The 12,539-nt window shown below is 28.0% G+C and overlaps 1 long non-coding RNA gene across 2 annotated transcripts; it reads right to left on the bottom strand.

The window, feature by feature from the left end:
- Positions 1-215: 215 nt before the first annotated feature.
- LOC122719357 lies at positions 216-4,005 on the bottom strand. 2 transcript variants are annotated; one of them, XR_006347568.1, is made up of 4 exons: positions 3,902-4,005; positions 2,785-2,938; positions 1,229-1,754; positions 216-327 (listed from the first exon to the last, which is right to left on the bottom strand). It is a non-coding gene; the product is annotated as an uncharacterized LOC122719357 (long non-coding RNA). The 2 variants fall into 2 exon arrangements; XR_006347567.1 differs by lacking the exon at positions 216-327 and having other exon boundaries at positions 1,076-1,754.
- Positions 4,006-12,539: the final 8,534 nt, after the last annotated feature.

The raw sequence follows: 12,539 nt of genomic DNA, 5'->3' as shown, positions 1-12,539 counted from the left end.
AAAACAGGGAATAAGAAATGTGGTAATCGTTTCACTTTTGAAACTTTATCGAGTTTGTTGCAAGAAATGGTAAGCGATCTCACATTTCGTAATCAGCCGATCTGATTTGCCTCATTACGCGTAAGCTTCCTTCTTACGATAGCTCTTCTTCCCGCAGTTTCTTGGATAACAATGAAGTCTAAACCATGGCACCTTCGGCCCTTGTTTCCGTTCTCACGTTCATTCGTTCTAAATGGAATCAACGATCTTTTTATTAGTCACCTTCTCATTGCTAGTTTGCCGTTTATTTAGAAAATTGTCTTGAGAAAGGATACCACCACTTAATACCTAGAGAAATTTTTATGTAACAGTAATTATGATAATAGTATTTCTTTAATATTAATATTAAACATACTTATATGTTCAATTTAAAAATTATTATTATTTGTTAATTGAATAAAATTATATTTTTAATTAATATATAACAATAATTTTATTCTTTCATATTCTATATTTTTGTAAGATTTGATTATTTGTAATATATAATGATTTATAGTATATATATTTTGATGAAATTTGATTATACTTCATTATTTTTAATTCATTTCATTTATTTTATACTTATTACTTTACTTATTGAATTCTTATTTTAGAGATTAACTTTGTTTAAGGATATTGACCACTCCAATAATTCGCAATGAATTACATAAGCATGTAGATTGCTGGTGAAAGGGATTCACATTCAGTTGACAACAGAAGTCTCTACAAAATCAGTAATTATGTCAATAGATTCTGAATTTTAAACTGTAAAAGCTCATGTCGCTCAAAAAAATTAAAAAAAAAATTAATTCATGTGATTTGTGTAATTGACTTATATCCATTATTCTAATATATTTTTTGTAGTTTGACAAAATAATATATACAATATGTACATCATATTATATACATATTTCTTAATAATGTTTCATTTACACATCATTTATATACTTTCACTTAATTTTTAACAGATTATAATCATGAAAATTGTCAAAAATCCCAAAAAATTGTAATATTCCATTTATTAATTACTCAATCTTTAATAACCATATTTTATCAAGGCAATAACTTAACCCATAAACCTATTTAAAAAATTTTTTTTTATATTTCTCATCAAAATTTTTCCACTTGCAAAATTATTTCGTAAAATAGATTTTTATTTATTCGACATTGTAATACGAATTAAATTATCTTCCAAAAATAAATCACATACTCGGATTTCTTATTTGTGAAACGCATTGAACGATAAATGTATTTAATTAAGATGTGCATACCAGCAAAATACACCCTCTTTCGAGATCTATCTTACACAGAAGTAGCATGTATGGTATATATTCCGACGATCACGACCTTGAGGAATACTAATGATCCATCCGATATGTAATCCAACTGCAATTCTTCCTGCAAGAATTGTTATAATAGTTAAAATTTCTACGATAATTAGCCCGCGTTTATTAAAGTGAACGAGTGAGAAAAGTCGGCACGGTTGTGTAAATATCATCTGATTTCGCAATGGCTGGCCAACATTTCGAGCGTGAAAGTTCTGATACCACGACTGGCCGGAAAAGAAATGACTATGGATATCGTGCGAATCGACTCGGTGGTTCGATGCAAAAGAACACGTTTAATCGAAGTTAAATAACACTACGACGCGTTACGTGATTTTCTTCGATTTTTCTTTTTCTTTCTTCATTTATATCTTTTGATATTTGAGTATACCATTGTCTGATTTCTTGAATCTGAAAATATATTTCGTTATTAATATTAATATATTGATATGATATGTATGATTCAATATTTTTATTAGTAAGTGAGAAACAAAAATGTTTTGCATAAAAAATTAAATAAAAAAGTTTGTGATGTAGAGCTATTTAAACTTTAGGAATTTGAAAGTATATTTTTATTTTGATAACTTTTTGATAAGTCGTACAATCAAATTCGGCATATCTAACTCATAAGAATTAAAACAATATTGTATTGGGAAAAATATGATGTCGAAAAAACGTGCTAAATACGTAAAATTTTATCTGACAATTTCCTTTCGCAATCTTATCATTTTCTTTTCAATAATATAATAATGTGAAATCTTGAATAGGTAACTTCTCTAATAACATTTGAAGAAAAACAAATCGAATAAAAAAAATTAAACTAATAATGAAAAAAGTTCCTTCTTCTCTTTTTTTGTAGTTTTATTATCATATAAAGATTAACAACCAAAAAAACTACGGTGTTAATAATTAGTTGGCTATCGAAAGAGAAATGACTAGTCGGTGAAACGAGGCAAGGGTGAAGGTTATATTACTCACGATTCAGCACATCACACCATTACAAGTTATTCATCAACGTTTCAATTTTTGAACAAAGACATTTGTTATTGGTGGAAAAAATTCTACTAAATCAATACTCGAGTTTATTGAATTGGCAATGTTTTCAGGTGCAACAAGATTTCGTTTCGGAAAAAAAGTCCTTCACTTCACTCGCACCAGTTTGTGAAAGTGAATTCGGCCCTTTTGCTGAGCAACTAATGTGAAATAAGACCGGCCCGATTTAATGTTAATATTCAATATTAAATATTATAGTATTTTGAAAAAGAATGTTCAAATAAGTTTAAAGTTAGAATCGATATTATATATTACAGATTTATTTTATTTATTTATAGATATATTTCTTTTATATAGGTGTATAGATATATCTCTATATATAAAAAATATAAATTGTTAATTCGATTCATTGAAAGATTTTACAGATTTTTAAATAAAAATGACTTACCTCATAATTTGTTTCAACGTCTATAATTCTAAATAAACTTCAAATTTTATTTTCTTTTGTTTCAAGTTGTGAAAGAGATGCTACTTTGTCAGACTATTAGTAGAATCCAAGAAAACCGGTTGCTCAAGCATTAGCAAGAGAGTGTATTCAGAACCTTGAAATTATAAATTTTACATTATAATTTTTACAATCTTCTAACATTGTCCTTTTTAAGCTATGATATTCAATGACAACAAGATAATGCAGACAATATTTTCGCAATAAATTGAAAGTCAGAGATCGATTAGGTAATCGTTGCATGAATTAACTCGATTATTATTATCTTTTAATCATTTTTGCTCATATTACATATATTTTCGAAGACAAGAGTTAGATTCTATGTTTATTTCTATTTCATTAAATTTCATTCTTATGAAATGCATGTCTATCGAAAAATAAAAGTAGTATAAGAAATATACTCTTATATCTACTTTTTTCCTACAATTTTTTACAGATCGATGGAATATAAATGTGTTAACGTAAGCATCATGATTAGTATCGAATATAATAATAAATAAATAAAAGAATTTATGGTAAGATATATTAAATGCATAAATTAACATAAACATTAATTTTAATGTAACAATATGATTAAAATATTCTTTCATATTTTATTATTTTTAATTTCAAAAAAAAATAATTAATTTGTAAAAATGAATTAATTATTAAATTTATTGTTCTAATTAATTGTTCATAATTTTGAATTTAATATGAAAAACATACATTTTTTAGTAAATATATAAAAATAAATCAATTCATTTTTTAAATTTATACTATTATTATAGATTTACAATATTACCTTAGATTTACTTTAGGTTAGATTTCATATTTTAACGTAATTTTCATCAAATATTTTATAATTTAAGTATATTAGAAAAACAGTTAATAAAAGAAAAAAATTTTAATTTACTAAGTTTGATAAATAAAAAATCATAACTATTAAAATTAATATATATAGTCATAGAATAATTATGAAATTTTATGGAATTTTATATTATCATCACATTTCTAAAACGCCGATAGAAATACAAAAATATTGAATATAAAATATATACACGATATATAAAAATGTACAAACCATTATTTTTTTTCTTCTTATTAAAAAAAACTTCGAAATTTTCAGTTTATAGATTGTCACAAGTGTTTACATTATCCTTATAAAATTAATTTTATTTGTGCTCGACATATTAAATATAGACAAAGAGAGCAAATAATAAGACAAGAACGGAGATAGATTAAAAATTGTGAAATCAGCGCCATCTCCAGAGTGCCGTAAATGAAATACATAAAAAAGGATAGAAAATAGAGAGAAAAAGATAGAGATTGAATAAAAGGGACATTTAGCGCCATCTCTTGAGTACCAAAAATATCTCTCTCTAAAAATGATAAGCTAAATAAGAATTAACAGTCAGCGCCATCTCTCAAATCTCAAAGAAATCTTTTTAAAAACAAGATAAAATAAAATAAGAATTAAAGATTAGTGTCATCTTTTGAGTATTTTTAAAAAGATATTTTTATATTTTATTATAATCATAGTCTATTTTATTTATATCTAGTCTATAATATTTTAGTTATTATTTTATTTTACTATATTTTTGAAGAAATATTTTTACTCAATAGATGGCGTTAGTAGTCAATTCTATCCTATCTCTATCTTCGTCTTATTATTTTCTATCCTTTTTTATATGTTTCATTTACGGCACTCTGAAGATGGCGCTGATTTCACAATTTTTAACCTATCTCCGTTCTTGTCTTATTATTTGCTCTCTTTGTCTACATTTACTTTACAAATTGTAATAAATATAAGCATTTATAATAATCTATGAAAATATCTAAGGTCTTAATGAGAGAAAAAAAGAAAAGATGACGATATATATTTTTTAAATATATATATATATATATTTTATATACATATACATATATACATTTTTTTATACTATATTGATCATATATATTCTAATATTTTTAAAATTATTTCAACAAAATGAGATAATTTAAAGATAACATTAAAGTCCTATATCTTCTTACCTTTAACTTACGTTCGTAGCTGTATTTTGAACATTGTATAGCATTAAAGAACCGTGACGAGATAAAATGAATATGAATGAAAATTTTGACGGACATATAATAAAGTGGTTTTCGCTTCTCGAAGTTCCGATGAGGGTTCGTCCCGCGCATAATTCGGGATACGGATCTCATGTAAAACACGCATGTGCGCAAATGCTGTCTTGTTTAAGTGGCACAACAGAAAAACCGATTACGCGGATGGGAGAGAGTTGATTTCCCCTAAAAGTAAAGAGGAGGAAAATGAGCTAGAAGGCGAGCATAGTAGCGCCGCCACAGCTGCCCGTGGCGAATCCGTTTTTATCCCCGCGTTGGGGTTGCGAGAAACCCCTCGATCCAACGCAGTCCATCATTCTCGTCGACGACTTGTCAACTCCATTAAGTTATGAGCAGGCATGTGCGAATATTTCAAGAGTTTTCATCTCTGTCCTCGAGCACAAAATTCGATTCACTTTTCGTGCGCAAGTAAATTGACGTGTCGAGTAGTTGAAATAAAGTTAGAAGACCATACGCATGTAAGTAAAATGGTTATGAATATATTTATACGGTATTTTGAAAATTTAAATATTGATGTTTGTTAAATTAATATATTAAATCGTTTATATTAAAGATTTCTTTGAAATACATTTTTTTTCAATAATATTATTCATAAAAAACGAATGAAATTATCTATGAATATTTTTTTATATTTTTTAATTATTATATCAGTATCAATAAATAAAGAAAATTAAGCACTTTTAGTACTTCAAAATCAAATTTGCAATCATATCCGATCCAATTGGAGAGCTCAAAATTCAATGTACAGACTTGTTAAAGACTTCTATTTCTATCAAACAAATCAACAGAAAACAAACAAATGTTGAAAAACAAAGATAAATCGAAAAAAGAAAAAAATAAGAGATTCTTCCTCCATGATATAGAGTCGAGAGTTCGGTAAAGGAAGGGAGCAAATATCATTACGCGGCTGCGGCGCGATTCGATTAAAACGCTATTCACGTGTATCTAGCCGAGGTCCGCATAAACCTCGAATATAAACTGGCCGATAGTAAAGCGGCGTAACGTAATTCAGGCCGGGCTGAAAAGCGGCGGGGTGTTCGTACAAAAGGAGAAGGGCTGCTGCTGTTGCTGCTGCTGCGGTGGTGGGCCAGAACGTGACGCAGCGTGACTCGTTTACTCGCTACGCTAGCACAATGCGTTCGTCAGTGGCGTAATATACTATGTAGTATATATGTATAGAGTGTTTCAAAAATACAGGCCTATTAGGTAATAATTCTCCGAACGGAGAGTACTTTTTATCTTAAAATAAAATTAAAAATTTTATTAATTAAGCCTTAAGAGTACTTATAAGTTTTAGTTTATCAATAAATAATCTATGATTATATCATTATAAAATAATATGTTGAATAAAATGAAATCATAATCAATACATACGTAATCTTTCTGATTATTATTCATAGCCATTCCACAAAACACTCGAATATTCTCGATACATCATTATCCAAAATCTTTATCTTTATAAAAATTGTGTTAAATATTATAATTCTAAAACCATTTGTATAGATGCACGTACGCGCTTCTCATCCAGTCAACTATGAATATGTTATATCTATCCAGTGGAAGTATTTTATATACCGAGTAGGTATATTTATAACACATATAACTACTCAGCCTATCCAATATTCATCTTACACGTTACATTCAGCCGAATCTTCGTTTGTCGGTAACTACGCATATATTCATAGTTTTCTATTGGGTATTAACGCATTAGACTTCCATGCTTCTATGAAACTGATTGATTACGCACGCTCTCTACTTCATCGCCGCACCGATACCGCGCGCTCGTTTTGTACGGGCCATTGAAAGGAAAGTCAATGGATGCCTTTTCAAGCGAGTGCGATCTTGTTCATTTTTAAAGCGCACAGATTCTCTCTGCAATAGACCACCGATGCTTACCAATCCTTTTTTTCTTCTATTCTTATCTTTGATGTTCAATACACTGCCGCTGAACTGCTCTTATTTCATTGCAATTCTATTATAGAAAGTATACCATATTAATATTATACTGCGTAATATTATATGTGTACTGAAAGTTATAAGAGCTGTTGAATTTATAAGTTAAGAATTTCTATGAATAATTTGGCAAAAGAATTGAATTAACAATTAGAAGAATTGAAATATTTGTATGAGAATTAAAATATAATTAATATATGCCTACCTCTATTAATTCCAATAGATAAAATGCATTATAAAATCTGTTGCTAGAAAATGTTTCTTATAATTCATAAAAACTTCATAATTTATCTAAAAATTCTGAGATGCGAGAAATATTTCGTGTCGATGAGTTTTCATGATCGTTGGATGGTCAATAAATAAGATACGAATACAAACATCTCCCATGGTACATATTTCATAAGGAAAGGGACGAGCGGATCCTGAATTTCTGATTATATTAACGTAACCAGAATCAATTCTTTGCGATGCTCGTCACCCCTCGACTGTATTATACGATTACAATTAGTAGCACCCCTGCGTATTCCCTGATTATATCAGAAACGAACCTCTGGAGTCTGCACAATTGGGTAGTTATCGATATTGGGGTACAGACTATTTTGTTCGCGGAGAGTTAAAACATTATGACTTTCTTTGTTACGTTAATTTACGTATATCGATGTTTTAAACAACTTTTTAGCTAAAAAGAATCAAAATATAAGTATTATAATATCAATGTTTTACTGTGATAAAAAATATTTGAGAACTTTTTTTTTTATTTATGACCAATTATATTCTTCTAATATAAAATCAAAAATTTTAATAATAATTTTATCAAATTTACGATTTTATACCAGAAAAATATAATTTTAAAAAATATAGTATATATATATAAAATTTTTCTGAAATTTGTAATATTTATTTATCATTTTAAATACCAATATTTTAAATACCATTTATCGCTGTATTTACTTACCATTTTTACACTTAAATTGATACATTGAAATTATTTATCATTTTTTTATATATATTTATTACTAAATTTTAATTGTCGAAAGTATTAACGATATCACATCAATAATATTACATACGATACGAAAAATAACAAAGAAATAAATTTCTGTGATATGAAGAAGTATTATATATGCACTGTTTCCTCTATAATCTAACCTATTTTCAATCTATAATTTACAATTTAAAAAATTATTTTGTAAACTCAATTGATAAAATGATATAAAATTATTCTACAATTTCGTGAGAGATTTCATCGGTTTTATCCAGTCGTACAGGTAAATAACCAACAGAAAGAATCATCAATAGATATTCTGAAAAATAGAAAAATGAAGTAGAAGACATAATTTATGGACAACCATAGGATCGACTCGATGTTATTTCTCTACATAAGCAGCAACGACATCTTCATTCATGAAGCCACTAACCTCTAGAGAGAGCTACTATGCCGATTCATCGTGGCTGCACAATTCGTTTCGTTTCTATTGAATCATACAAAAAACGGAGTCAATGGACCGTCATCTTTATGTTCGTTTTGGCTCAAGGCTTATTATTATAGTTGGAATTATTTCGAGAATAGTAGCAGTAGCTACAGGTGTACCCGTTCATAGATACGTTGTTCAGGATACTTACATATATTCAGCAAGGTTCCTCGTGTAGTCATTGAGAAAAGTTTTCGCCAGTGACGAATCATAGGAAACCAGCAATCCTCTAGGGAGGAACCGTGAGCGTAAAAAGGATCTACGGGCATTCAACGATCCATTTTTTCAAAACGACCGGCACCCATGGATGAAAAGTGTCCCGCTTTTTCTCGTCCTATATTGAACGGCCAACAGTGTAATTGTAAAGCTGGAAGCACGCTATTCATCGACAATGCACACATTTGTCAAGAGAAGAGTATCGATGAACACTTCATTTTTGGTGAAAAGTCCTCGAAAGCACACGCCCAGATTATTCGAACTGAAAATTGACGATTTTGTGAGTACAATGTGATTCAGACTCAAAATTAAAATATTGGTTTCTTTGTTATATATTTCTGAAATTTAAAAATGTTAAAAATTGATAACTATCAAATGAATGCATTTTACTATGATAAATTAACTACTTTCATCTTCCTTGAGAATAACTTCTCTAAAGTTATAAGAAAATGAATAAGTATTTATAAACACATGCACATTATATACTTCTCACCTTAACCTTAAAATTATTCTACTACATTTATTAAGATAATACTATATTTGTTTCTTTTTAATTATTTATGATAATTTCTTTTTCTACATTGTAGAATTTATTGTAGAATTGTAGAATTATAATTTCTATGACCAGTGATCTCAGCATGGTCATCATTTTTGATAAATCTGCACGTTCACCGTACAGTCATCTTTTATGGTTACCGGCCCAGTCACACAAAATCTTTGTTTGGAACGATTCGAATACCGATGTACCAAACATTAATGAGTATTGATGTTCTTCTTGCAATTGATCGAACGTTATGATAATGTTACTTAGCAGAATTTATATAACACAGAAATCTTGTTCAACTATATTGATGATCAAACTATTAATATAATTATCTATTATTACGAAATATTTTCTGAAAAACATTTTGAAGTAATATGGTTTTCTTTCTTTAATACATATAAATTATAATTTTTTTTACAAAAAAGATGAAGAATAAAAAATAAGAATATGATTAAGAAATATTATTGAATATTAATCAATTATAAATTATGAAAAAAATATGGAAAATTGAATAGATGCATACATTTGCGTGAACAGTAAAGAGTAAAAGATGTTTGTATGCAATTCTTTTTTGTTCATGATCTTCCAGCGATCTTTCGGTATTCGCTCGTTCCAGCATGGATCAGCGCGGAGTGCTGTGCGGCGAACATCAAAGCATCTGGAATCTTTTAAAGGCCGCCACCGTCTTAGAACTCGTTGAACTGGCTTCTTTTTTTTTTTCTTTCCCTTCGTGATTCTTCTGTATTCGTCGATCTCTCTTGCGTATCATTTCTATGTTCTCATCGAACTGACTCGAAAAGGATTTCAACGATAGATTTTTCTCAGTTGCTGTCATGTATGTGTTTCTTCTTTTCTGTCTTTTGTCTTTTCTTTCTTTCTTTTGAGTCTTTCGTTTCATCAAATTTATACGTATATGATATAATCATATGAATATATATATATATAAATATGTATTTCATATATATACATGTAACTTGATGTTCAATTGATTCTGAGTAATGAAAAAAGAATTTAAAAACATGTGAAGATTATTTTTTTTATCATAATTTTTTTCTTTTACGATTTTCATTTTCATCGTGAATTTAACGATAACGATAATATTATTAATTAGATAAATTTGGATTTATATATAGATATGTAAAAAAATATAAATTATAATAATGCAACCACTGCACTTCACGAGCAAAACCTAAATTTTTAAAAAATGATACTTTTTATAAATTAAAATAAAATAATACTTCTATTAATTTTTTTCTCAAACTCTAACACAAAATAATTCCAAACTGATTTTTAAAACATTTTTCAGAATTAATGTTATATAAATTCTTTTTGTTCGCAAAAAAGTACAATAATATTTCATTCCTATGAAAATTTCGTATCTTTGTAAAAAAGCTTCTTTGTTACTAGGCTAACCTAACCTAACGCATGCAAACAAACATCAGAAAAATAGTCCTAGACTGCATATTATATTTTCTCTTGTGAAACGATGCTGCCGATTTCGGTGAAAAAGTTCTAACCAATGATCCAGGTTCGGACTCGACACCTTTTGTTAACTGAAGATCATCTTTCGTTGGCGCGTCCTTTAAAATCAGATAGTAGGTTCAGTGTAGCGCTGGCGTCGAGGCAGGCAACTTGATATTATTTGTCACTGTTCAGTCAGGTAGATTAGACTCGATGGAATCGTAGAAAAGGGATTAAGGGTATCCAAATATCCAAGTCCTGGCTAATAACGAAGCTAAGCATCGAGCAACGAGTATCGACCTAAAGTCTTGGTCTATTTTTCGGTTTTCACTGTCCCATCATTGGTCAGTCGTTCCTAACCTCAACAATAGATACCTTAGCACCCTCTACTTCTCTCATTTTCATTCTCTATGGATTCATTACATTTAACAAAAGGTTTATTATTTAAAAAGGATTTACGTTAATTCGCCGGATTCTTTGCTGTCTAACAAGAACACAAGGATCAGTCCTAAACAAGTGATTATCCATTTGGGTTCCGAATGGAAACCGAAAATTGAAAAATGCTTCCTGTGTTGTTCTTAAGTCTCTAGGATGAAGGAGGAATACATTGGAAATAGTAAACGGTAAAATTGGAAAACGATGTTGACGAAAGAATTATTTGTAATTTCAAAATGTTTTATGATTAATTAATTCAGAACTTAAACCATTGAAAATATTTAATTTTATACAATTTTATATTTAAAATTTAGTTTTTCTTTACAAAAACGTAATAGTCTTTAACGATACTGAGATTTATATTTTTTTAATTTTTTTTTTAATATTTTTATCTCATTTTTTTTTTATCTTTTGTACTTGTCTTATTTCTTGATATTCTATTATTATTTATCTGGTCTACTTCAAAAAAATATTTGAACTCGATGGAAAACAAATGTATCGGGTGTCTTACATAAAAAAAATATAATTGTCATAAAGTATAATTCATTTTTAAACTATAGTTTTTAATATATATATTTAAAATTATTATAAATAATTAATTTTTTATACAGAATATAATGCATTTATTTATACATTAAAAAATATGTAATTTTATTTAAGAAAACAAAGTTGAATTTCCTGTAAAAAAAATTAATTATATCATATTACGTTTCTTTTGAAAAACTATTCAATCTTTGTCTGAATTATTTTTTAATATTTCAGAATTATTCCGAAATATTCTTTTGATAAAGTAACATGGAACACCCAGTATATGCAAGAGGGGAAGATGTTAGAAATTCTTGGTCGTACGGTGTAACGCTCCGTTGACACGATGATGGATCGTCCACCTTGACCGGACAGGTAGATATACATTCACACTAACGCGTTGAAAGTGTGTAATCGTAGCAGCACGCAGGTACCTTTACAAGGGTCAACAACTCCATCAAAACGTGAAAATCATCTGATACGGTGTTTGACCCGCTTACTTGCGAACTTGGCGATACGACAAACTCTGAACACGTGCGCGGAATTCAATATGAAATAATTACTTTTATAGAATAAAAAAATAAATTACTGTCATATGTAAGTATATATTTCAATAGAGCAATGATTTCAATTTTTTATGAATTCAAAGAAATCATATATAACTAAATTTTGTATATAGAATTAAATTAAATTCAAGAATTATTAATATAAAACTATAAATATTCAATTATTGAAAATAATTTAATATTATTTTATCTCATAATATATATATCTTTATATTTCTATATATTTCTATATAGAATTAGTTGAAAAATTAATTAGTTAAAATTTTGAATAAAGTTACTTTAAAATGATAACTTTATTTAAAATGTTCAAATTTATTCATAACTCTTCATATAACCTTACCCACAGGTTAATTGCAATTATTTAATGCTTTGAATAATTAATTATTAAAAGGACTTATTAAATTAATTTTAATCTTAGCTTTA

This window comes from Apis laboriosa, unplaced genomic scaffold, assembly GCF_014066325.1.
Source record: "Apis laboriosa isolate Shangri-la unplaced genomic scaffold, ASM1406632v1 scaffold74_cov149, whole genome shotgun sequence".
NCBI classification, from domain to species: Eukaryota; Metazoa; Arthropoda; class Insecta; order Hymenoptera; family Apidae; genus Apis; species Apis laboriosa.
This window is presented reverse-complemented; position numbering and strand designations above follow the sequence as displayed.